General features: G+C 34.3%; 1 protein-coding gene across 3 annotated transcripts in view; it reads left to right on the forward strand.

Annotated features, from left to right (window-relative positions):
* Window positions 1-24661, forward strand: part of LOC106065464 (neuronal acetylcholine receptor subunit alpha-10-like) — a 223828-nt gene that overhangs the window by 98914 nt on the left and 100253 nt on the right. For all 3 annotated transcript variants that reach the window (XM_056019656.1, XM_056019657.1, XM_056019655.1), the window contains exon 2: window positions 4500-4668. The gene's annotated coding sequence lies outside the window, so the exon portion shown is untranslated. The remainder of the gene's footprint in view (window positions 1-4499; window positions 4669-24661) is intronic.

Here is a 24661-nt window from a genome sequence, read left to right on the forward strand (position 1 = left end):
ATATAAATAACAGTGATATTTGAGGGGTGAAGCAGATAAATATAAATAACAGTGATACTAAGGGGGTGAAGCAGATAAATATAAATAACAGTGATACTAGGGTGGGGAAGCAGATAAATATAAATAACAGTGATACTAGGGGCGTGAAGCAGATAAATATAAGTAACAGTGATACTAGGGGGTGAAGCAGATAAATATAAGTAACAGTGATACTAGGGTGGTGAAGCAGATAAATATAAATAACATTGATACTAGAGGGGTGAATCAGATACATATAAATAAAAGTGATACTAGGGTGGTCAAGCAGATAAATATAAATAACAGTGACACAAAGGGGGTGAAGCAGATAAATATAAATAACAGTGATACTAGGGTGGTGAAGCAGATAAATATAAATAACAATGATACTAAGGGGGTGAAGCAGATAAATATAAATAACAGTGATACTAGGGTGGGGAAGCAGATAAATATAAATAACAGTGATACTAGGGGCGTGAAGCAGATAAATATAAGTAACAGTGATACTAGGGGGTGAAGCAGATAAATATAAGTAACAGTGATACTAGGGTGGTGAAGCAGATAAATATAAATAACATTGATACTAGAAGGGTGAAGCAGATACATATAGATAACAGTGATACTAGAGGGGTGAAGCAGATAAATATAAATAACAGTGATACTAGGGGGGTGAAGCAGATAAATATAAATAACATTGATACTAAGGGGGTGAAGCAGATAAATATAAATAACAGTGATACTAGGGTGGTGAAGCAGATAAATATAAATAACAGTGATACTAGGGTGGTGAAGCAGATAAATATAAGTAACAGTGATACTAGGGTGGTGAAGCAGAAAAATATAAGTAACAGTGATACTAGGAGGTGACGCAGATAAATATAAGTAACAGTGATACTAGGGTGGTGAAGCAGATAAATATAAATAACAGTGATACTAGGGTGGTGAAGCAGATAAATATAAATAACAGTGATACTAGGGGCGTGAAGCAGATAAATATAAATAACAGTGATACTAGGGTGGTGAAGCAGATAAATATAAATAACAGTGATACTAGGGTGGGGAAGCAGATAAATATAAATAACATTGATACTAGGGGGGTGAAGCAGATAAATATAAATAACCGTGATACTAGAGGGGTGAAACAGATAAATATAAGTAACAGTGATACTAGGGGGGTGAAACAGATAAATATAAATAACCGTAATACTAGAGGGGTGAAACAGATAAATATAAGTAACAGTGATACTAGGGTGGTGAAACAGATAAATATAAGTAACAGTGATACTAGGGGGGTGAAACAGATAAATATAAATAACCGTGATACTAGAGGGGTGAAACAGATAAATATAAGTAACAATGATACTAGGGTGGTGAAACAGATAAATATAAGTAACAGTGATACTAGGGGGGTGAAACAGATAAATATAAATAACCGTGATACTAGAGGGGTGAAACAGATAAATATAAGTAACAATGATACTAGGGTGGTGAAACAGATAAATATAAGTAACAGTGATACTAGGGGGGTGAAACAGATAAATATAAGTAACAGTGATACTAGGGGGGTGAAACAGATAAATATAAATAACCGTGATACTAGAGGGGTGAAACAGATAAATATAAGTAACAATGATACTAGGGTGGTGAAGCAGATAAATATAAGTAACAATGATACTAAGGTGGTGAAACAGATAAATATAAGTAACAATGATACTAAGGTGGTGAAACAGATAAATATAAGTAACAATGATACTAGAGGGGTGAAACAGATAAATATAAGTAACAATGATACTAGAGGGGTGAAGCAGATAAATATAAATAACAATGATACTAGGGTGGTGAAGCAGATAAATATAAGTAACAATGATACTAAGGTGGTGAAACAGATAAATATAAGTAACAATGATACTAAGGTGGTGAAACAGATAAATATAAGTAACAATGATACTAAGGTGGTGAAACAGATAAATATAAGTAACAATGATACTAGAGGGGTGAAACAGATAAATATAAGTAACAATGATACTAGAGGGGTGAAGCAGATAAATATAAATAACAATGATACTAGAGGGGTGAAGCAGATAAATATAAGTAACAGTGATACTAGGGTGGTGAAGCAGATAAATATAAGTAACAATGATACTAGGGTGGTGAAACAGATAAATATAAGTAACAATGATACTAGGGTGGTGAAACAGATAAATATAAGTAACAGTGATACTAGGGTGGTGAAGCAGATAAATATAAGTAACAGTGATACTAGGGTGGTGAAGCAGATAAATATAAGTAACAGTGATACTAGGGTGGTGAAGCAGATAAATATAAGTAACAGTGATACTAGGGTGGTGAAGCAGATAAATATAAGTAACAGTTATACTAGGGTGGTGAAGCAGATAAATATAAGTAACAGTGATACTAGGGTGGTGAAGCAGATAAATATAAGTAACAGTGATACTAGGATGGTGAAGCAGATAAATATAAGTAACAGTGATACTAGGGTGGTGAAGCAGATAAATATAAGTAACAGTGATACTAGGGTGGTGAAGCAGATAAATATAATTAACAGTGATACTAGGGTGGTGAAGCAGATAAATATAAGTAACAGTGATACTAGGGTGGTGAAGCAGATAAATATAAGTAACAGTGATACTAGGGTGGTGAAGCAGATAAATATAAGTAACAGTGATACTAGGGTGGTGAAGCAGATAAATATAAGTAACAGTGATACTAGGGTGGTGAAGCAGATAAATATAAGTAACAGTGATACTAGGGTGGTGAAGCAGATAAATATAAGTAACAGTGATACTAGGGTGGTGAAGCAGATAAATATAAATAACATTGATACTAGAGGGGTGAATCAGATACATATAAATAAAAGTGATACTAGGGTGGTCAAGCAGATAAATATAAATAACAGTGACACAAAGGGGGTGAAGCAGATAAATATAAATAAAAGTGATACTAGGGTGGTGAAGCAGATAAATATAAATAACAATGATACTAAGGGGGTGAAGCAGATAAATATAAATAACAGTGATACTAGGGTGGGGAAGCAGATAAATATAAATAACAGTGATACTAGGGGCGTGAAGCAGATAAATATAAGTAACAGTGATACTAGGGGGTGAAGCAGATAAATATAAGTAACAGTGATACTAGGGTGGTGAAGCAGATAAATATAAATAACATTGATACTAGAAGGGTGAAGCAGATACATATAGATAACAGTGATACTAGAGGGGTGAAGCAGATAAATATAAATAACAGTGATACTAGGGTGGTGAAGCAGATAAATATAAATAACATTGATACTAAGGGGGTGAAGCAGATAAATATAAATAACAGTGATACTAGGGTGGTGAAGCAGATAAATATAAATAACAGTGATACTAGGGTGGTGAAGCAGATAAATATAAGTAACAGTGATACTAGGGTGGTGAAGCAGATAAATATAAGTAACAGTGATACTAGGGTGGTGAAGCAGATAAATATAAGTAACAGTGATACTAGGGTGGAGAAGCAGATAAATATAAGTAACAGTGATACTAGGGTGGTGAAGCAGATAAATATAAGTAACAGTGATACTAGGGTGGTGAAGCAGATAAATATAAGTAACAGTGATACTAGGGTGGTGAAGCAGATAAATATAAGTAACAATGATACTAGGGTGGTGAAGCAGATAAATATAAGTAACAGTGATACTAGGGTGGTGAAGCAGATAAATATAAGTAACAGTGATACTAGATTTAACGGGCCCAAAATATGAGTGTGTGTGTGTATGTCTAGGAGGCGCATTATGTCTCTATCAAATCAATGACTTTGAAAACCTTATTGTTACATTCGTTATAACATCTACATTACTTTATATACTGTATTGTTATATTCACAATAACATCTACATTACTTTGGTGACCTTATCGCTACATCCGTATTAATATCTACATTGGTGACCTTATCGCTACATCCGTATTAATATCTACATTACTTTGGTGACCTTATCGCTACATCCGTATTAATATCTACATTACTTTGGTGACCTTATCGCTACATCCGTATTAATATCTACATTACTTTGGTGACCTTATAGCTACATTCACAATAACATCTACATTACTTTGGTGACCTTATCGCTACATCCGTATTAATATCTACATTACTTTGCGACCTTATCGCTACATCCGTATTAATATCTACATTACTTTGCGACCTTATCGCTACATCCGTATTAATATCTACATTACTTTGGTGACCTTATCGCTACATCCGTATTAATATCTACATTACTTTGCGACCTTATCGCTACATCCGTATTAATATCTACATTACTTTGCGACCTTATCGCTACATCCGGATTAATATCTACATTACTTTGGTGACCTTATCGCTACATCCGTATTAATATCTACATTACTTTGGTGACCTTATTGCTACTTATTTCTAAATAAATATATATTATTTTGATGACTTTATTTGTTCCACAGTATTCTTCCTACAGAAGCATCAAAATTAGTCCAAGAGAATTAGTAACAAGGATCTAATCTCTATTACCAGCTTCAGGAGCTAGCAAAGTGCTCTCTCTCCACTTCCCCTTCACCTTGGTCTGCTAGGTATGACCACTGGATTTATTTTGTCCACTGGGCTGCGGTAACGGTAAGTGGAACTAACATATTTACGTCTGTGTCTGTGTGTGTCTGTGTCTGTGTGTGTGTGTGTCTGTCTGTGTGTCTGTCTGTGTCTGTGTGTGTCTGTGTAAGTGGACTCTGGTGTTTATTGCGTGTACATACACTCATAGTTCAGCACGTGACCTGATAATGTGGTTGGGATTATAACACTTTTCCATTTATAACTCTGAAAATGTTGAACAGGAAGTGGGGGGCACGGGGGTGGGGCTCTACTAATAGAAAGAAAAAAAAACTGTTGAATCTGCTATGTAATAGTGACCTTCATAAAATACAACTTTTTGCTAGGAAGATTTCAAAAGTGTTTTGTTCAAATTGTTTTGTATAGTACATCTTGTTTGCTCACTTTTGTGTTCCAAGTGAACATTTGGGAAAAACATGGATTTGGAAGAAGGTTTCAGTGCTGCCTGCTCAGCAAACACAACTCAGGTCGAATCGGATTCGATCGCAAGCCTTCTTGCAAGCCAAGCGCTTGAAGTGCCACTTATTCTATCATTATCTTTCTTCTGTCTCCTCCATAGACGTGTCTGATGTAGCCTTAGATGTGTCTGATGTAAACTTAGATGTGTCTGATGTAAACTTAGATGTGTCTGATGTAAACTTAGATGTGTCTGATGTAAACTTAGATGTGTCTGATGTAAACTTAGATGTGTCTGATGTAAACTTAGATGTGTCTGATGTAAACTTAGATGTGTCTGATGTAAACTTAGATGTGTCTGATGTAAACTTAGATGTGTCTGATGTAGCCTTAGATGTGTCTGATGTAAACTTAGATGTGTCTGATGTAAACTTAGATGTGTCTGATGTAAACTTAGATGTGTCTGATGTAAACTTAGATGTGTCTGATGTAAACTTAGATGTGTCTGGTGTAGCCTTAGATGTGTCTGATGTAGCCTTAGATGTGTCTGGTGTACCCTTAGATGTGTCTGATGTAGCTTTAGATGTGTCTGGTGTAGCCTTAGATGTGTCTAATGTAGCCTTAGATGTGTCTGATGTAGCCTTAGATGTGTCTGGTGTAGCCTTAGATGTGTCTGGTGTATCCTTAGATGTGTCTGATGTAGCCTTAGATGTGTCTGATGTAGCCTTAGATGTGTCTGATGTAGCCTTAGATGTGTCTGATGTAGCCTTAGATGTGTCTGATGTAGCCTTAGATGTGCCTGATGTAGTCTAAAATGGGTATGATATAGCCTTAGATGTGTATGGTGTAGCCTTAAATGTGTCTGATGTAGCCTTAAATGATATGAACATATAATGGACTGCATGGGGGGCAGGGTGGCGTATGGTATTTTCTGTTTATTTCTTAGTATACCTTGTGCAATCCCAAAAGCAAAATCATTTCACTAAACAAAGTTTCTTCTTTAAACAAAGTTTCTTCACTAAACAAAGTTTCTTCTTTAAACAAAGTTTCTTCACTAAACAAAGTTTCTTCACTAAACAAAGTTTCTTCACTAAACAAAGTTTCTTCTTTAAACAAAGTTTCTTCTTTAAACAAAGTTTCTTCACTAAACAAAGTTTCTTCACTAAACAAAGTTTCTTCACTAAACAAAGTTTCTTCACTAAACAAAGTTTCTTCACTAAACAAAGTTTCTTCACTAAACAAAGTTTCTTCACTAAACAAAGTTTCTTCACTAAACAAAGTTTCTTCACTAAACAAAGTTTCTTCACTAAACAAAGTTTCTTCACTAAACAAAGTTTCTTCTTTAAACAAAGTTTCTTCACTAAACAAAGTTTCTTCACTAAACAAAGTTTCTTCACTAAACAAAGTTTCTTCTTTAAACAAAGTTTCTTCACTAAACAAAGTTTCTTCACTAAACAAAGTTTCTTCACTAAACAAAGTTTCTTCACTAAACAAAGTTTCTTCACTAAACAAAGTTTCTTCACTAAACAAAGTTTCTTCACTAAACAAAGTTTCTTCACTAAACAAAGTTTCTTCACTAAACAAAGTTTCTTCACTAAACAAAGTTTCTTCACTAAACAAAGTTTCTTCACTAAACAAAGTTTCTTCACTAAACAAAGTTTCTTCACTAAACAAAGTTTCTTCACTAAACAAAGTTTCTTCTTTAAACAAAGTTTCTTCACTAAACAAAGTTTCTTCACTAAACAAAGTTTCTTCACTAAACAAAGTTTCTTCACTAAACAAAGTTTCTTCACTAAACAAAGTTTCTTCACTAAACAAAGTTTCTTCACTAAACAAAGTTTCTTCACTAAACAAAGTTTCTTCACTAAACAAAGTTTCTTCACTAAACAAAGTTTCTTCACTAAACAAAGTTTCTTCACTAAACAAAGTTTCTTCACTAAACAAAGTTTCTTCACTAAACAAAGTTTCTTCACTAAACAAAGTTTCTTCACTAAACAAAGTTTCTTCACTAAACAAAGTTTCTTCACTAAACAAAGTTTCTTCACTAAACAAAGTTTCTTCACTAAACAAAGTTTCTTCACTAAACAAAGTTTCTTCACTAAACAAAGTTTCTTCACTAAACAAAGTTTCTTCACTAAACAAAGTTTCTTCACTAAACAAAGTTTCTTCTTTAAACAAAGTTTCTTCTTTAAACAAAGTTTCTTCTTTAAACAAAGTTTCTTCTTTAAACAAAGTTTCTTCACTAAACAAAGTTTCTTCACTAAACAAAGTTTCTTCACTAAACAAAGTTTCTTCACTAAACAAAGTTTCTTCACTAAACAAAGTTTCTTCACTAAACAAAGTTTCTTCACTAAACAAAGTTTCTTCACTAAACAAAGTTTCTTCACTAAACAAAGTTTCTTCACTAAACAAAGTTTCTTCACTAAACAAAGTTTCTTCACTAAACAAAGTTTCTTCACTAAACAAAGTTTCTTCACTAAACAAAGTTTCTTCACTAAACAAAGTTTCTTCACTAAACAAAGTTTCTTCACTAAACAAAGTTTCTTCACTAAACAAAGTTTCTTCACTAAACAAAGTTTCTTCACTAAACAAAGTTTCTTCACTAAACAAAGTTTCTTCACTAAACAAAGTTTCTTCACTAAACAAAGTTTCTTCACTAAACAAAGTTTCTTCACTAAACAAAGTTTCTTCACTAAACAAAGTTTCTTCTTTAAACAAAGTTTCTTCTTTAAACAAAGTTTCTTCTTTAAACAAAGTTTCTTCACTAAACAAAGTTTCTTCACTAAACAAAGTTTCTTCACTAAACAAAGTTTCTTCACTAAACAAAGTTTCTTCACTAAACAAAGTTTCTTCTCTAAACAAAGTTTCTTCACTAAACAAAGTTTCTTCACTAAACAAAGTTTCTTCACTAAACAAAGTTTCTTCACTAAACAAAGTTTCTTCACTAAACAAAGTTTCTTCACTAAACAAAGTTTCTTCACTAAACAAAGTTTCTTCACTAAACAAAGTTTCTTCACTAAACAAAGTTTCTTCACTAAACAAAGTTTCTTCACTAAACAAAGTTTCTTCACTAAACAAAGTTTCTTCACTAAACAAAGTTTCTTCACTAAACAAAGTTTCTTCACTAAACAAAGTTTCTTCACTAAACAAAGTTTCTTCACTAAACAAAGTTTCTTCACTAAACAAAGTTTCTTCACTAAACAAAGTTTCATCACTAAACAAAGTTTCTTCACTAAACAAAGTTTCTTCACTAAACAAAGTTTCTTCACTAAACAAAGTTTCTTCACTAAACAAAGTTTCTTCACTAAACAAAGTTTCTTCACTAAACAAAGTTTCTTCACTAAACAAAGTTTCTTCACTAAACAAAGTTTCTTCACTAAACAAAGTTTCTTCACTAAACAAAGTTTCTTCACTAAACAAAGTTTCTTCACTAAACAAAGTTTCTTCACTAAACAAAGTTTCTTCACTAAACAAAGTTTCTTCACTAAACAAAGTTTCTTCACTAAACAAAGTTTCTTCACTAAACAAAGTTTCTTCTTTAAACAAAGTTTCTTCACTAAACAAAGTTTCTTCACTAAACAAAGTTTCTTCACTAAACAAAGTTTCTTCACTAAACAAAGTTTCTTCACTAAACAAAGTTTCTTCACTAAACAAAGTTTCTTCACTAAACAAAGTTTCTTCACTAAACAAAGTTTCTTCACTAAACAAAGTTTCTTCACTAAACAAAGTTTCTTCACTAAACAAAGTTTCTTCACTAAACAAAGTTTCTTCACTAAACAAAGTTTCTTCTTTAAACAAAGTTTCTTCACTAAACAAAGTTTCTTCACTAAACAAAGTTTCTTCACTAAACAAAGTTTCTTCTTTAAACAAAGTTTCTTCTTTAAACAAAGTTTCTTCACTAAACAAAGTTTCTTCACTAAACAAAGTTTCTTCACTAAACAAAGTTTCTTCACTAAACAAAGTTTCTTCACTAAACAAAGTTTCTTCACTAAACAAAGTTTCTTCACTAAACAAAGTTTCTTCACTAAACAAAGTTTCTTCACTAAACAAAGTTTCTTCACTAAACAAAGTTTCTTCACTAAACAAAGTTTCTTCACTAAACAAAGTTTCTTCACTAAACAAAGTTTCTTCACTAAACAAAGTTTCTTCACTAAACAAAGTTTCTTCTTTAAACAAAGTTTCTTCTTTAAACAAAGTTTCTTCACTAAACAAAGTTTCTTCACTAAACAAAGTTTCTTCACTAAACAAAGTTTCTTCACTAAACAAAGTTTCTTCACTAAACAAAGTTTCTTCACTAAACAAAGTTTCTTCACTAAACAAAGTTTCTTCACTAAACAAAGTTTCTTCACTAAACAAAGTTTCTTCACTAAACAAAGTTTCTTCACTAAACAAAGTTTCTTCACTAAACAAAGTTTCTTCACTAAACAAAGTTTCTTCACTAAACAAAGTTTCTTCACTAAACAAAGTTTCTTCACTAAACAAAGTTTCTTCACTAAACAAAGTTTCTTCACTAAACAAAGTTTCTTCACTAAACAAAGTTTCTTCACTAAACAAAGTTTCTTCACTAAACAAAGTTTCTTCACTAAACAAAGTTTCTTCACTAAACAAAGTTTCTTCACTAAACAAAGTTTCTTCACTAAACAAAGTTTCTTCACTAAACAAAGTTTCTTCACTAAACAAAGTTTCTTCACTAAACAAAGTTTCTTCACTAAACAAAGTTTCTTCACTAAACAAAGCCTATGATGTCGTAAACACAACAAGTGAACAAAAATCTGTCTTCACTCATGGGCGTAGCCATTAGGGGGGGGGGAAACGAAATGAAATCCTCCCCGGGGGGGAGTCGGAATTTAGTGACTGATTTTTTGCTTTGATTTTCTTTATTTTAGATGAGATTTTAATACTAAACCATCACTTGCCCAAGCAACCAAAGGGGTTTTGGGTTCAAAAACCCTACCAGGGGGTTTTGAGTTTAAAAACACCTACCAGGGGGGTTCGAGTTTAAAACCCCTACCAGAGGGGTTCGAGTTAAAAAAAACCCTACCAGGGGTTTTGAGTTTAAAACCCCCTCTAAAATTTACGATAAACCCCATTTTTTATATATAAAAAAAAAAGTTAATTACGCATTCAAAATGTTAGGAGTGTAGATAAATTGTTTTGACTCAGTTTTGAGTTTAAACCCCACTTCAGCGGGGTTTGAAGGTAAAAAATACCTCTTTAATAATAAAAGCAAATTATACACTAAAAATGTTATGAGTGTAGTCAAAGGGGTTTTGAATTTAACTCCCCTCCAGTGGAGTTTGAAGCTAAAAAGTACCTCTTCAATATAAATACAAGAAAATTACTCACTCTACAATCTATGAGCGTAGTCAAAGGGGTTTTGAGTTTAAACCCCCCGTCAGGGGGGTTTGAGGATAAATTTAAATAAATCTTCAGTGTAAGAAAAAAAGCAAATTACGCACTCAAAATGCTATGAGCGTTGCCAAAAGGGGTTTTGAGTTTAAACCCCCATTCAGAGGGGTTTAGTGCTAAAAATACATCTTCAATATAAAAAAAAAGCAAATTAAACACTAAAATTATTTGAGCGTTGCCAAGCCAATCGGGGGTTTTTAGTTTAAACCCTTCTTCTAAAGATGGCTTTTTTAAAAAGTTTAAAACCCCTCCAGATGGTTTTGAGTTTAAGATCCCCCTACACAGCATTTTGAGGTGGAAAACCCCCAACAGAAGATTTTGACGTTTAAACTTCTCTTTTCGATATAAAATCTAAAGCAAACTACAGTCACTTAATTCCAAGAGCGTATTCAAGAGAGGTTACACATTTTTACCAGTGGCAGGGCTCCATTAATAAACGTCAGTGAATAGTTATCTACCGAAATAAAAAAACACTAAATGTAGCTCAACAAAGATTGCTAAGATAGATGTTAGGAGTCAGTTATAGAGATCGGGTCTAAATCAACGAAATCCTATGCCGAACTGGGAGTCGACCCCTTAGTAAGATTGTGAGAGAACGACGCATGACATGTTCTCCGACAAAATGAATTTCGCATAAAAAGAGTTGCAATGATATCCTAGTACAACTTGACGCCACTCATTCATTGAGGTCCTCATGGCAGGTGGGAAGAGGCTTCAGACATTACCAGTGACAGATTTTTCTGGAAACAGCTTGACGTCAAATGCTCCGAACGGCGTGGGAGGTCATAAGTCAGTAAGAATAGCACATTAGGTTTTTGAAATAAAACTTTTTAATAGCAGGAAAATGCAGTGTAGATACCTCAGAATATGCATTTTGTTGGCTTACAATACCAGAAATAGTGCTTGGCGGCGGGGCTTCGTCACGCGATGGGGAGCTCCTAGCGCTCCCCCAGACCCCCTTGCTAGTAATGGCGGGAAGTCTAAAATTTTATGAAAACAGCTTGATGGCAAATGCGCCGAACGACGAGGGAGGGTCTAAGTCAGTAAGAATAACACATTAGGTTTTTGAAATAGAACTTTTTAATAGCAGGAAAATGCACTGTAGATACCTCAGAATATGCATTTTGTTGGTTTTCAATATCATAAATAGTGCTTGGCGGCGGGGCTTCGCCACGCGCTGGGGGAGCTACTAGCGCTCCCCCAGACCCCTTTGCTGGTTATGGCGGGGAGTCTACAATTTTTCCACTAACTCATGGAAGAACCTATTCTAGGGCACAATAAACGTCTTCCGAAAGAATGAAGAATCAGTACTAGATCTCCATATCAATGTGTGAATGTCAGTACTAGATCTCCATATTAATAAGTGAATGTCAGTACTAGATCTCCATATCAATGTGTGAATGTCAGTACTAGATCTCCATATCAATGTGTGAATGTCAGTACTAGATCTCCATATCAATGTGTGAATGTCAGTACTAGATCTCCATATCAATGTGTAAATGTCAGTACTAGATCTCCACATCAATGTGTGAATGTCAGTACAGATCTCCATATCAATGTGTAAATGTCAGTACTAGATCTCCATATCAATGTGTGAATGTCAGTACTAGATCTTCATATCAATGTGTGAATGTCAGTACTAGATCTCTATATCAATGTGTAAATGTCAGTACTAGATCTCCATATCAATGTGTGAATATCAGTACAGATCTCTATATCAATGTTGTATGTCAGTACTAGATCTCCATATCAATGTGTGAATGTCAGTACATATCTCCATATCAATGTGTGAATGTCAGTACTAGATCTCCATATCAATGTGTGAATGTCAGTACTAGATCTCCATATCAATGTGTGAATGTCAGTACAGATCTCCATATCAATGTGTGAATGTCAGTACTAGATCTCTATATCAATGTGTGAATGTCAGTACTAGATCTCCATATCAATGTGTGAATGTCAGTACTAGATCTCCATATCAATGTGTGAATGTCAGTACTAGATCTCCATATCAATGTGTGAATGTCAGTACTAGATCTCTATATCAATGTGTGAATGTCAGTACAGATCTCCATAATAATAAGAAAATGTCAGTACTAGATCTCTATATCAATGTTGAATGTCAGTACAGATCTCCATATCAATGTGTGAATGTCAGTACTAGATCTCCATATCAATGTGTGAATGTCAGTACAGATCTTCATATCAATGTGTGAATGTCAGTACAGATCTCCATATCAATGTGTGAATGTCAGTACTAGATCTCTATATCAATGTGTAAATGTCAGTACTAGATCTCCATATCAATGTGTGAATATCAGTACAGATCTCTATATCAATGTTGTATGTCAGTACTAGATCTCCATATCAATGTGTGAATGTCAGTACATATCTCCATATCAATGTGTGAATGTCAGTACTAGATCTCCATATCAATGTGTGAATGTCAGTACTAGATCTCCATATCAATGTGTGAATGTCAGTACTAGATCTCCATATCAATGTGTGAATGTCAGTACAGATCTCCATATCAATGTGTGAATGTCAGTACTAGATCTCCATATAAATGTGTGAATGTCAGTACTAGATCTCTATATCAATGTGTGAATGTCAGTACTAGATCTCCATATCAATGTGTGAATGTCAGTACTAGATCTCCATATCAATGTGTGAATTTCAGTACTAGATCTCCATATCAATGTGTGAATGTCAGTACTAGATCTCCATATCAATGTGTGAATGTCAGTACTAGATCTCCATATCAATGTGTGAATGTCAGTACTAGATCTCCATATTAATAAGTGAATGTCAGTACTAGATCTCCATATCAATGTGTGAATGTCAGTACTAGATCTCCATATCAATGTGTGAATGTCAGTACTAGATCTCCATATCAATGTGTGAATGTCAGTACTAGATCTCCATATCAATGTGTGAATGTCAGTACTAGATCTCCATATCAATGTGTGAATGTCAGTACTAGATCTCCATATAAATAAGTGAATGTCAGTACTAGATCTCCATATCAATGTGTAAATGTCAGTACTAGATCTCCACATCAATGTTGTATGTCAGTACTAGATCTCCATATCAATGTGTGAATGTCAGTACATATCTCCATATCAATGTGTGAATGTCAGTACTAGATCTCCATATCAATGTGTGAATGTCAGTACTAGATCTCCATATCAATGTGTGAATGTCAGTACTAGATCTCCATATCAATGTGTGAATGTCAGTACAGATCTCCATATCAATGTGTGAATGTCAGTACTAGATCTCTATATCAATGTGTGAATGTCAGTACTAGATCTCCATATCAATGTGTGAATGTCAGTACTAGATCTCCATATCAATGTGTGAATGTCAGTACTAGATCTCCATATCAATGTGTGAATGTCAGTACTAGATCTCTATATCAATGTGTGAATGTCAGTACAGATCTCCATAATAATAAGAGAATGTCAGTACTAGATCTCTATATCAATGTTGAATGTCAGTACAGATCTCCATATCAATGTGTGAATGTCAGTACTAGATCTCCATATCAATGTGTGAATGTCAGTACAGATCTTCATATCAATGTGTGAATGTCAGTACAGATCTCCATATCAATGTGTGAATGTCAGTACTAGATCTCCATATCAATGTGTGAATGTCAGTACTAGATCTCCATATCAATGTGTGAATGTCAGTACAGATCTCCATATCAATGTGTGAATGGCAGTACTAGATCTCTATATCAATGTGTGAATGTCAGTACTAGATCTCCATATCAATGTGTGAATGTCAGTACTAGATCTCCATATCAATGTGTGAATGTCAGTACTAGATCTCCATATCAATGTGTGAATGTCAGTACTAGATCTCTATATCAATGTGTGAATGTCAGTACTAGATCTCCATATCAATGTGTGAATGTCAGTACTAGATCTCCATATCAATGTGTGAATGTCAGTACAGATCTCCATAATAATAAGTGAATGTCAGTACTAGATCTCTATATCAATGTGTGAATGTCAGTACTAGATCTCTATATCAATGTGTGAATGTCAGTACTAGATCTCCATATCAATGTGTGAATGTCAGTACTAGATCTCCATATCAATGTGTGAATGTCAGTACTAGATCTCCATATCAATGTGTGAATGTCAGTACTAGATCTCTATATCAATGTGTGAATGTCAGTACTAGATCTCCATATCAATGTGTGAATGTCAGTACTAGATCTCCATATCAATGTGTGAATGTCAGTACTAGATCTCCATATCAATGTGTGAATGTCAGTACTAGATCTCCATATCAATGTGTGAATGTCAGTACTAGATCTCCATATCAATGTGTAAATGTCAGTACTAGATCTCCACATCAATGTGTGAATGTCAGTACAGATCTCCATATCAATGTGTAAATGTCAGTACTAGATCTCCATATCAATGTGTGAATGTCAGTACTAGATCTTCATATCAATGTGTGAATGTCAGTACTAGATCTCCATATCAATGTGTGAATGTCAGTACTAGATCTCCATATCAATGTGTGAATGTCAGTACTAGATCTCCATATCAATGTGTGAATGTCAGTACTAGATCTCCATATCAATGTGTGAATGTCAGTACTCGATCTCCATATCAATGTGTAAATGTCAGTACTAGATCTCCACATCAATGTGTGAATGTCAGTACAGATCTCCATATCAATGTGTAAATGTCAGTACTAGATCTCCATATCAATGTGTGAATGTCAGTACTAGATCTTCATATCAATGTTGTATGTCAGTACTAGATCTCCATATCAATGTGTGAATGTCAGTACATATCTCCATATCAATGTGTGAATGTCAGTACTAGATCTACATATCAATGTGTGAATGTCAGTACTAGATCTCCATATCAATGTGTGAATGTCAGTACAGATCTCCATATCAATGTGTGAATGTCAGTACTAGATCTCTATATCAATGTGTGAATGTCAGTACTAGATCTCCATATCAATGTGTGAATGTCAGTACTAGATCTCCATATCAATGTGTGAATGTCAGTACTAGATCTCCATATCAATGTGTGAATGTCAGTACTAGATCTCTATATCAATGTGTGAATGTCAGTACAGATCTCCATAATAATAAGAAAATGTCAGTACTAGATCTCTATATCAATGTTGAATGTCAGTACAGATCTCCATATCAATGTGTGAATGTCAGTACTAGATCTCCATTTCAATGTGTGAATGTCAGTACAGATCTTCATATCAATGTGTGAATGTCAGTACAGATCTCCATATCAATGTGTGAATGTCAGTACTAGATCTCTATATCAATGTGTAAATGTCAGTACTAGATCTCCATATCAATGTGTGAATATCAGTACAGATCTCTATATCAATGTTGTATGTCAGTACTAGATCTCCATATCAATGTGTGAATGTCAGTACTAGATCTCCATATAAATAAGTGAATGTCAGTACTAGATCTCCATATCAATGTGTAAATGTCAGTACTAGATCTCCACATCAATGTGTGAATGTCAGTACAGATCTCCATATCAATGTGTAAATGTCAGTACTAGATCTCCATATCAATGTGTGAATGTCAGTACTAGATCTTCATATCAATGTGTGAATGTCAGTACTAGATCTCTATATCAATGTGTAAATGTCAGTACTAGATCTCCATATCAATGTGTGAATATCAGTACAGATCTCTATATCAATGTTGTATGTCAGTACTAGATCTCCATATCAATGTGTGAATGTCAGTACATATCTCCATATCAATGTGTGAATGTCAGTACTAGATCTCCATATCAATGTGTGAATGTCAGTACTAGATCTCCATATCAATGTGTGAATGTCAGTACTAGATCTCCATATCAATGTGTGAATGTCAGTACAGATCTCCATATCAATGTGTGAATGTCAGTACTAGATCTCCATATAAATGTGTGAATGTCAGTACTAGATCTCTATATCAATGTGTGAATGTCAGTACTAGATCTCCATATCAATGTGTGAATGTCAGTACTAGATCTCCATATCAATGTGTGAATTTCAGTACTAGATCTCCATATCAATGTGTGAATGTCAGTACTAGATCTCCATATCAATGTGTGAATGTCAGTACTAGATCTCCATATCAATGTGTGAATGTCAGTACTAGATCTCCATATTAATAAGTGAATGTCAGTACTAGATCTCCATATCAATGTGTGAATGTCAGTACTAGATCTCCATATCAATGTGTAAATGTCAGTACTAGATCTCCATATCAATGTGTGAATGTCAGTACTAGATCTCCATATCAATGTGTGAATGTCAGTACTAGATCTCCATATCAATGTGTGAATGTCAGTACTAGATCTCCATATAAATAAGTGAATGTCAGTACTAGATCTCCATATCAATGTGTAAATGTCAGTACTAGATCTCCACATCAATGTGTGAATGTCAGTACAGATCTCCATATCAATGTGTAAATGTCAGTACTAGATCTCCATATCAATGTGTGAATGTCAGTACTAGATCTTCATATCAATGTGTGAATGTCAGTACTAGATCTCTATATCAATGTGTAAATGTCAGTACTAGATCTCCATATCAATGTGTGAATATCAGTACAGATCTCTATATCAATGTTGTATGTCAGTACTAGATCTCCATATCAATGTGTGAATGTCAGTACATATCTCCATATCAATGTGTGAATGTCAGTACTAGATCTCCATATCAATGTGTGAATGTCAGTACTAGATCTCCATATCAATGTGTGAATGTCAGTACTAGATCTCCATATCAATGTGTGAATGTCAGTACAGATCTCCATATCAATGTGTGAATGTCAGTACTAGATCTCTATATCAATGTGTGAATGTCAGTACTAGATCTCCATATCAATGTGTGAATGTCAGTACTAGATCTCCATATCAATGTGTGAATGTCAGTACTAGATCTCCATATCAATGTGTGAATGTCAGTACTAGATCTCTATATCAATGTGTGAATGTCAGTACAGATCTCCATAATAATAAGAGAATGTCAGTACTAGATCTCTATATCAATGTTGAATGTCAGTACAGATCTCCATATCAATGTGTGAATGTCAGTACTAGATCTCCATATCAATGTGTGAATGTCAGTACAGATCTTCATATCAATGTGTGAATGTCAGTACATATCTCCATATCAATGTGTGAATGTCAGTACAGATCTCCATATCAATGTGTGAATGGCAGTACTAGATCTCTATATCAATGTGTGAATGTCAGTACTAGATCTCCATATCAATGTGTGAATGTCAGTACTAGATCTCCATATCAATGTGTGAATGTCAGTACTAGATCTCCATATCAATGTGTGAATGTCAGTACAGATCTCCATATCAATGTGTGAATGTCAGTACTAGATCTCTATATCAATGTGTGAATGTCAGTACTAGATCTCCATATCAATGTGTGAATGTCAGTACTAGATCTCCATATCAATGTGTGAATGTCAGTACTAGATCTCCATATCAATGTGTGAATGTCAGTACTAGATCTCTATATCAATGTGTGAATGTCAGTACAGATCTCCATAATAATAAGAGAATGTCAGTACTAGATCTCTATATCAATGTTGAATGTCAGTACAGATCTCCATATCAATGTGTGAATGTCAGTACTAGATCGCCATATCAATGTGTGAATGTCATTACAGATCTTCATATCAATGTGTGAATGTCAGTACAGATCTCCATATCAATGTGTGAATGTCAGTACAGATCTTCATATCAATGTGTGAATGTCAGTACAGATCTCCATATCAATGTGTGAATGTCAGTACTAGATCTCCATATCAATGTGTGAATGTCAGTACTAGATCTCCATATCAATGTGTGAATGTCAGTACTAGATCTCCATATCAATGTGTGAATGTCAGTACAGATCTCCATATCAATGTGTGAATGTCAGTACTAGATCTCTATATCAATGTGTGAATGTCAGTACTAGATCTCCATATCAATGTGTGAATGTCAGTACAGATCTCCATATCAATGTGTGAATGTCAGTACTAGATCTCCATATCAATGTGTGAATGTCAGTACTAGATCTCCATATCAATGTGTGAATGTCAGTACTAGATCTCCATATCAATGTGTGAATGTCAGTACAGATCTCCATATCAATGTGTGAATGTCAGTACTAGATCTCTATATCAATGTGTGAATGTCAGTACTAGATCTCCATATCAATGTGTGAATGTCAGTACTAGATCTCCATATCAATGTGTGAATGTCAGTACTAGATCTCCATATCAATGTGTGAATGTCAGTACTAGATCTCTATATCAATGTGTGAATGTCAGTACTAGATCTCCATATCAATGTGTGAATGTCAGTACTAGATCTCCATATCAATGTGTGAATGTCAGTACAGATCTCCATAATAATAAGTGAATGTCAGTACTAGATCTCTATATCAATGTTGAATGTCAGTACAGATCTCCATATCAATGTGTGAATGTCAGTACTAGATCTCCATATCAATGTGTGAATGTCAGTACAGATCTCCATATCAATGTTGAATGTCAGTACAGATCTCCATATCAATGTGTGAATGTCAGTACTAGATCTCCATATCAATGTGTGAATGTCAGTACAGATCTCCATATCAATGTGCGAATGTCAGTACAGATCTCCATATCAATGTGTGAATGTCAGTACAGATCTCTATATCAATGTGTGAATGTCAGTACAGATCTTCATATCAATGTGTGAATGTCAGTACTAGATCTCCATATCAATGTGTGAATGTCAGTACAGATCTCCATATCAATGTGTGAATGTCAGTACAGATCTCTATATCAATGTGTGAATGTCAGTACAGATCTCCATATCAATGTGTGAATGTCAGTACTAGATCTCCATATCAATGTGTGAATGTCAGTACATATCTCTATATCAATGTGTGAATGTCAGTACTAGATCTCCATATCAATTTGTGAATGTCAGTACAGATCTCTATATCAATGTGTGAATGTCAGTACTAGATCTCTATATCAGTGTGTGAATGTCAGTACTAGATCTCCATATAAATGTGTGAATGTCAGTACAGATCTCTATATCAATTTGTGAATGTCAGACTCAGTACAGATCTCTATATCAATGTGTGAATGTCAGTACTAGATCTCTAGGATCGTATTTGTAGCGGCCTTCTGCTCTCTTTCTCTCTTTCTATTTTTAGATCAACTCATCTTTTTCTCTTTTGATGATTCTTCCATTGTTTTCTCTCCCTCCCTCTCTTCTCTCTCTCACTTCTTTTCTTTCTTTTATTTCTTCTCTCTCTCTCTCTCTCTCTCTCTCTCTCCCATCTTTTGTAGTTATTCTTTAAGCATCTCTCTTTTAATATATTTTTCATTAGCTATCTTAATCTTCGTTTACGTTCTTTTTTTTTCCATCTCGCACTCTCTTGTTCTGTTTCTTATCACCTCACACTCTCTCGTTCTGTTTCTTTCCATCTCACACTCTCTCGTTCTGTTTCTTTCCATCTTGCACTCTCTCGTTCTGTTTCTTATCACCTCGCACTCTCTCGTTCTGTTTCTTTTCATCTCGCACTCTCTCGTTCTGTTTCTTTCCATTTCGCACTCTCTCGTTCTGTTTCTTATCATCTCGCACTCTCTCGTTCTGTTTCTTTCTATCTCGCTTTCTCTCGTTCTGTTTCTTTCCATCTCGCACTCTCTCGTTCTGTTTCTTATTATCTCGCACTCTCTCGTTCTGTTTCTATCTATCTCGCACTCTCTCGTTCTTTTTTTCATCATCTCGCACTCTCTCGTTTGATTTCTTTCTATCTCGCTTTCTCTCGTTCTGTTTCTTTCCATCTCGCACTCTCTCGTTCTGTTTCTTTCTATCTCGCTTTGTCTCGTTCTGTTTCTTATTATCTCGCAATCTTTCGTTCTGTTTCTTTCCATCTCGCACTCTCTCGTTCTGTTTCTTTCCATCTCGCACTCTCGATCTGTTTCTTTCAATGTTCTCTTATCCTCAATACACTTATTCTTCATTTTTCTTTTGGTCTTTCGCTCTCCTTTTGATCCCATTTTTTCAATCTTTCTTCTCCAATTTTATACGCCCCTGAGAGACCGAGTGGCCCAAGAGAAACATGAGTGCGTGTTGTTTCAGTTGAAATGTGACACTCCTCTTCAAGTCATTGTTCTAGACGTGTACGTAACTAGACGTAGAGATTGACTTGGAACCAAAACTAATACCCTGACTGACAATGTACTAGTCAGTCAGTGTAGACTTAAGATTTGGGAGAGTGAAAAACATTGGTACAAAAATAGTTCGGAATTGTATGGAACATTTGGAATAGAATATAAACTATATTGAAATAGAAACATTATCAAACTATCATACAATCGTCTTCATTGAAGCTTTTATATCAATAATTAAATTAATAAATAAAATAAATTTAAAAAATTAAATTAAAAAAATAATAATAATTAAATACATATATATCAGATGTGATAATAGTATGTTTTAGTATAATTAGTTCGTAATGTTTCAATGAATGTGTTATCTGCTTAATCCTTCACATTAAGTAACCACACACACATACATAGCAACACATAAACTCCAACACATTCGCTTTAAAACATAATAGACTACACAAGTACACATACACCCAACACACTAAACATACACCCAACACACTACACATACACCCCCCCACACACACACACACACGTACCCACTATGTACTAAACTGGCTATAAAGAAAGTGTAGAGATGACTTGGTTGTGTTTTGAAATGAGTAGATCTCTCTTATCACATCGGTATGTGTGTGTGTGGATGTAACCCTCAGGCCTTAGGTTCACAAATTAAATGTCAAAATCTTCATCAAATCACTGGAAACTAATATATTCATCTATTTCTATTGAGGCCTAGTGTATGTATCTATTTCCAGTGAGCCCTAGAATATAAAAACTAGTGTTTTAATATCTTCACATTGTAAACTAGAGTATTTATCTATTAACAGTGAAAACTGGTGTATTAATCTATTGATAGTGGAGCCTAGTGTATTAATCTATTTACAGTAAGCCTTATTGTAAGTATGTATTGACAGTGTACCTCATTGTATCTACACTGGAGCCTAATGTATGAATCTATTTACACTTTGGTGTAGTGTTGAAATCTATTTACAGAGAGTTCTATAGTATCTATTTATTTTGAGTGGGCCTAATTTATAAATCTACTTATACTGGAGCCTAGTGTATGTTCTGGAGTACATTAACTGTATCAAAGAAGTTGAAGACTAGACTTAAATTATACAAAAACTTGTCATTGAAATAAAGACATTTCTATAGGTCCAGGACTCGTTTTGAATTAGTGAAACATTTACCAACTCCTGTGTTCTTGAAAGTATAACATTTTTCTATTTATCTTTTCACTCTTTGTATTTTATGATCAAGCGCGTGTCTTTTTTATGTTTCCCTTTTCTTGTTAGTGAAAGTTTGGCCAGAACTTTTCTTGCCATTTTTTTTTTTTTTGCATGCGTTTGTTATTTTGGCTAGTTTGACTTTGGTTGAAGATTCAGGAGCAGACTTTTTGTTTCTTTTCTATCTTCATGTATTGGTGAAGAAATGCTCAAGCACTATGTACGTGTGTGTGTGTGTGTGGTTATGTGTGTGTGTGGTTGGGTGCGTGTTTGTGTGTGCGATTGGGTGCGTGTGTGTGTGTGACTAAATAGATTCAATACACGGAGAGTATGTGCATGTTTAAATGATACGGAGAAAAAAGAGAGAAGAGAGAGAGAGATGAGAGAGAGAGATTGATAGAGATGGAAGGTAAGAGTGGGAAGAAAAAAAAAGGAAGTCTTATTGCTAGTTCGCCCTCCTACCTCCTGTGCGATACAGGCAGAAGGGATAAATATTTAGCTTATTTACGTCCCAGGTAGATGTTTTATGGAATAACTGCAACTTACAGAATTCGGTCCAATGTTGAAATATCTAGGTTCGTGTTACACTGTCAGTGTAAATAAATCTATGTACAAGATATACAAGAAAGATGAATGAAGCTAATTGCATCTACATATATGAGACTAGAGAATCGTTAGTACAACACAGAATGCTTTTATATTGAAAGCGATTCTTCATACTTGCCCTGAAGATTTGACCATAAAAGAATAATTTCTTTTTTTTTCTAGATGATACATCAGCAATTATCAGGAATTTAACAATTGTTTTCTTTTTTAACTTATTTTGTTTGAGTTGTTTGATTTGAGTTGTTTGAGTATATTTTTACTGTAGACTTTTTTTACTTTGCTTTTGTCAGGAAGACTACTTATTGCAGTTTTCTCATTTCTTTTTAGTTTTTTTGTTTTTCTGTTTAATTAAGAACATCATCATATCAAAGTTTGGTATCTATTCACAGCTACAGGTTTATTACAATGCGAAATATTTCAGAGGCAGAGAGACTGAACAGGTCATGAAACAAAGTTCAAGTACTGCAAAATGAAGATACAATTAGACTTAATAATATATGAAGTACAACAATTTAGAGAAAATACTGTTAGACTATACTTTTTATTGGGGGGGGGGTGGAATTAATTCGAATGCTCAAGTGCCAATTATATTTCTATCGTTCTAAGTTTTTATTTGAATTCTGAAATGATCATTAATTGCAAAAGGTTTTACTTTTTGTCTAAGTCTTCGTGCATTATAGAAGTATTTCATAATTGCTAGACTTTGTTATAATGGATGTTTCTATTTATTGCTAAATCTTTGTTTATGAATGTCAAAAAAAATTCATTTATTGGTTGATTAGTTAAATTAATTAAATTTTATTCATTGCTAATTAATTTATTAATTACTAAGATATAAGTTATTGATAAAATGTCTGTTAATGCTAAAAATTTCTTTCAAGTTTTGATTACTCGCTAAGGCGATGTTAAATGTTCATGTGCAGGCCACACTTAATTTGTAACGTTACCGCTATACTAAGACATCAAGCGGTAAAGAAGTTACTGCCATAGTTTGAACTATACATTTGTGTACTGTCAAGCTCATCAACTACTTTTACAATGAAAAGGGATATTTAGTTTCCAGACTTTTTATCCTTTAGTATCGTGCTGACTGGTTTATGGTCCATCTAACCCCCAAAGATTTTAGTTATAGTTTTTTATTTTAGTTTTTTTTTTTTCATCTAGATGATAGACATAAAACTAAATGTAATACAGTGCTATAAACACATTTAGGACTTGTTCCACTTGGAGTATCAGATTCTGATAGAATTTACGTACTTCACGAGTTCTACTCGTGTTTGACTGAACTGATCTTTTAGATTCCGTATTACTTCTCCAAGGAAGTCTCTATCTCTAGACGTGACTTTAGTTTGATCTCCAAGGAAGTCTCTATCTCTAGACGTGACTTGTTGATCTCCAAGGAAGTCTCTATCTCTAGACGTGACTTTAGTTTGATCTCCAAGGGAGTCTCTATCTCTAGACGTGACTTTAGTTTGATCTCCAAGGAAGTCTCTATCTCTAGACGTGACTTTAGTTTGATCTCCAAGGAAGTCTCTATCTCTAGACGTGACTTTAGTTTGATCTCCAAGGAAGTCTCTATCTCTAGACGTGACTTTAGTTTGATCTCCAAGGAAGTCTCTATCTCTAGACGTGACTTTAGTTTGATCTCCAAGGGAGTCTCTATCTCTAGACGTGACTTTAGTTTGATCTCCAAGGAAGTCTCTATCTCTAGACGTGACTTTAGTTTGATCTCCAAGGAAGTCTCTATCTCTAGACGTGACTTTAGTTTGATCTCCAAGGAAGTCTCTATCTCTAGACGTGACTTGTTGATCTCCAAGGAAGTCTCTATCTCTAGACGTGACTTTAATTTGATCTCCAAGGGAGTCTCTATCTCTAGACGTGACTTTAGTTTGATCTCCAAGGAAGTCTCTATCTCTAGACGTGACTTTAGTTTGATCTCCAAGGAAGTCTCTATCTCTAGACGTGACTTTAGTTTGATCTCCAAGGAAGTCTCTATCTCTAGACGTGACTTTAGTTTGATCTCCAAGGGAGTCTCTATCTCTAGACGTGACTTTAGTTTGATCTCCAAGGAAGTCTCTATCTCTAGACGTGACTTTAGTTTGATCTCCAAGGAAGTCTCTATCTCTAGACGTGACTTTAGTTTGATCTCCAAGGGAGTCGCTATCTCTAGACGTGACTTTAGTTTG

Source organism: Biomphalaria glabrata, chromosome 2 (assembly GCF_947242115.1).
Source record: "Biomphalaria glabrata chromosome 2, xgBioGlab47.1, whole genome shotgun sequence".
Taxonomy (NCBI): Eukaryota; Metazoa; Mollusca; class Gastropoda; family Planorbidae; genus Biomphalaria; species Biomphalaria glabrata.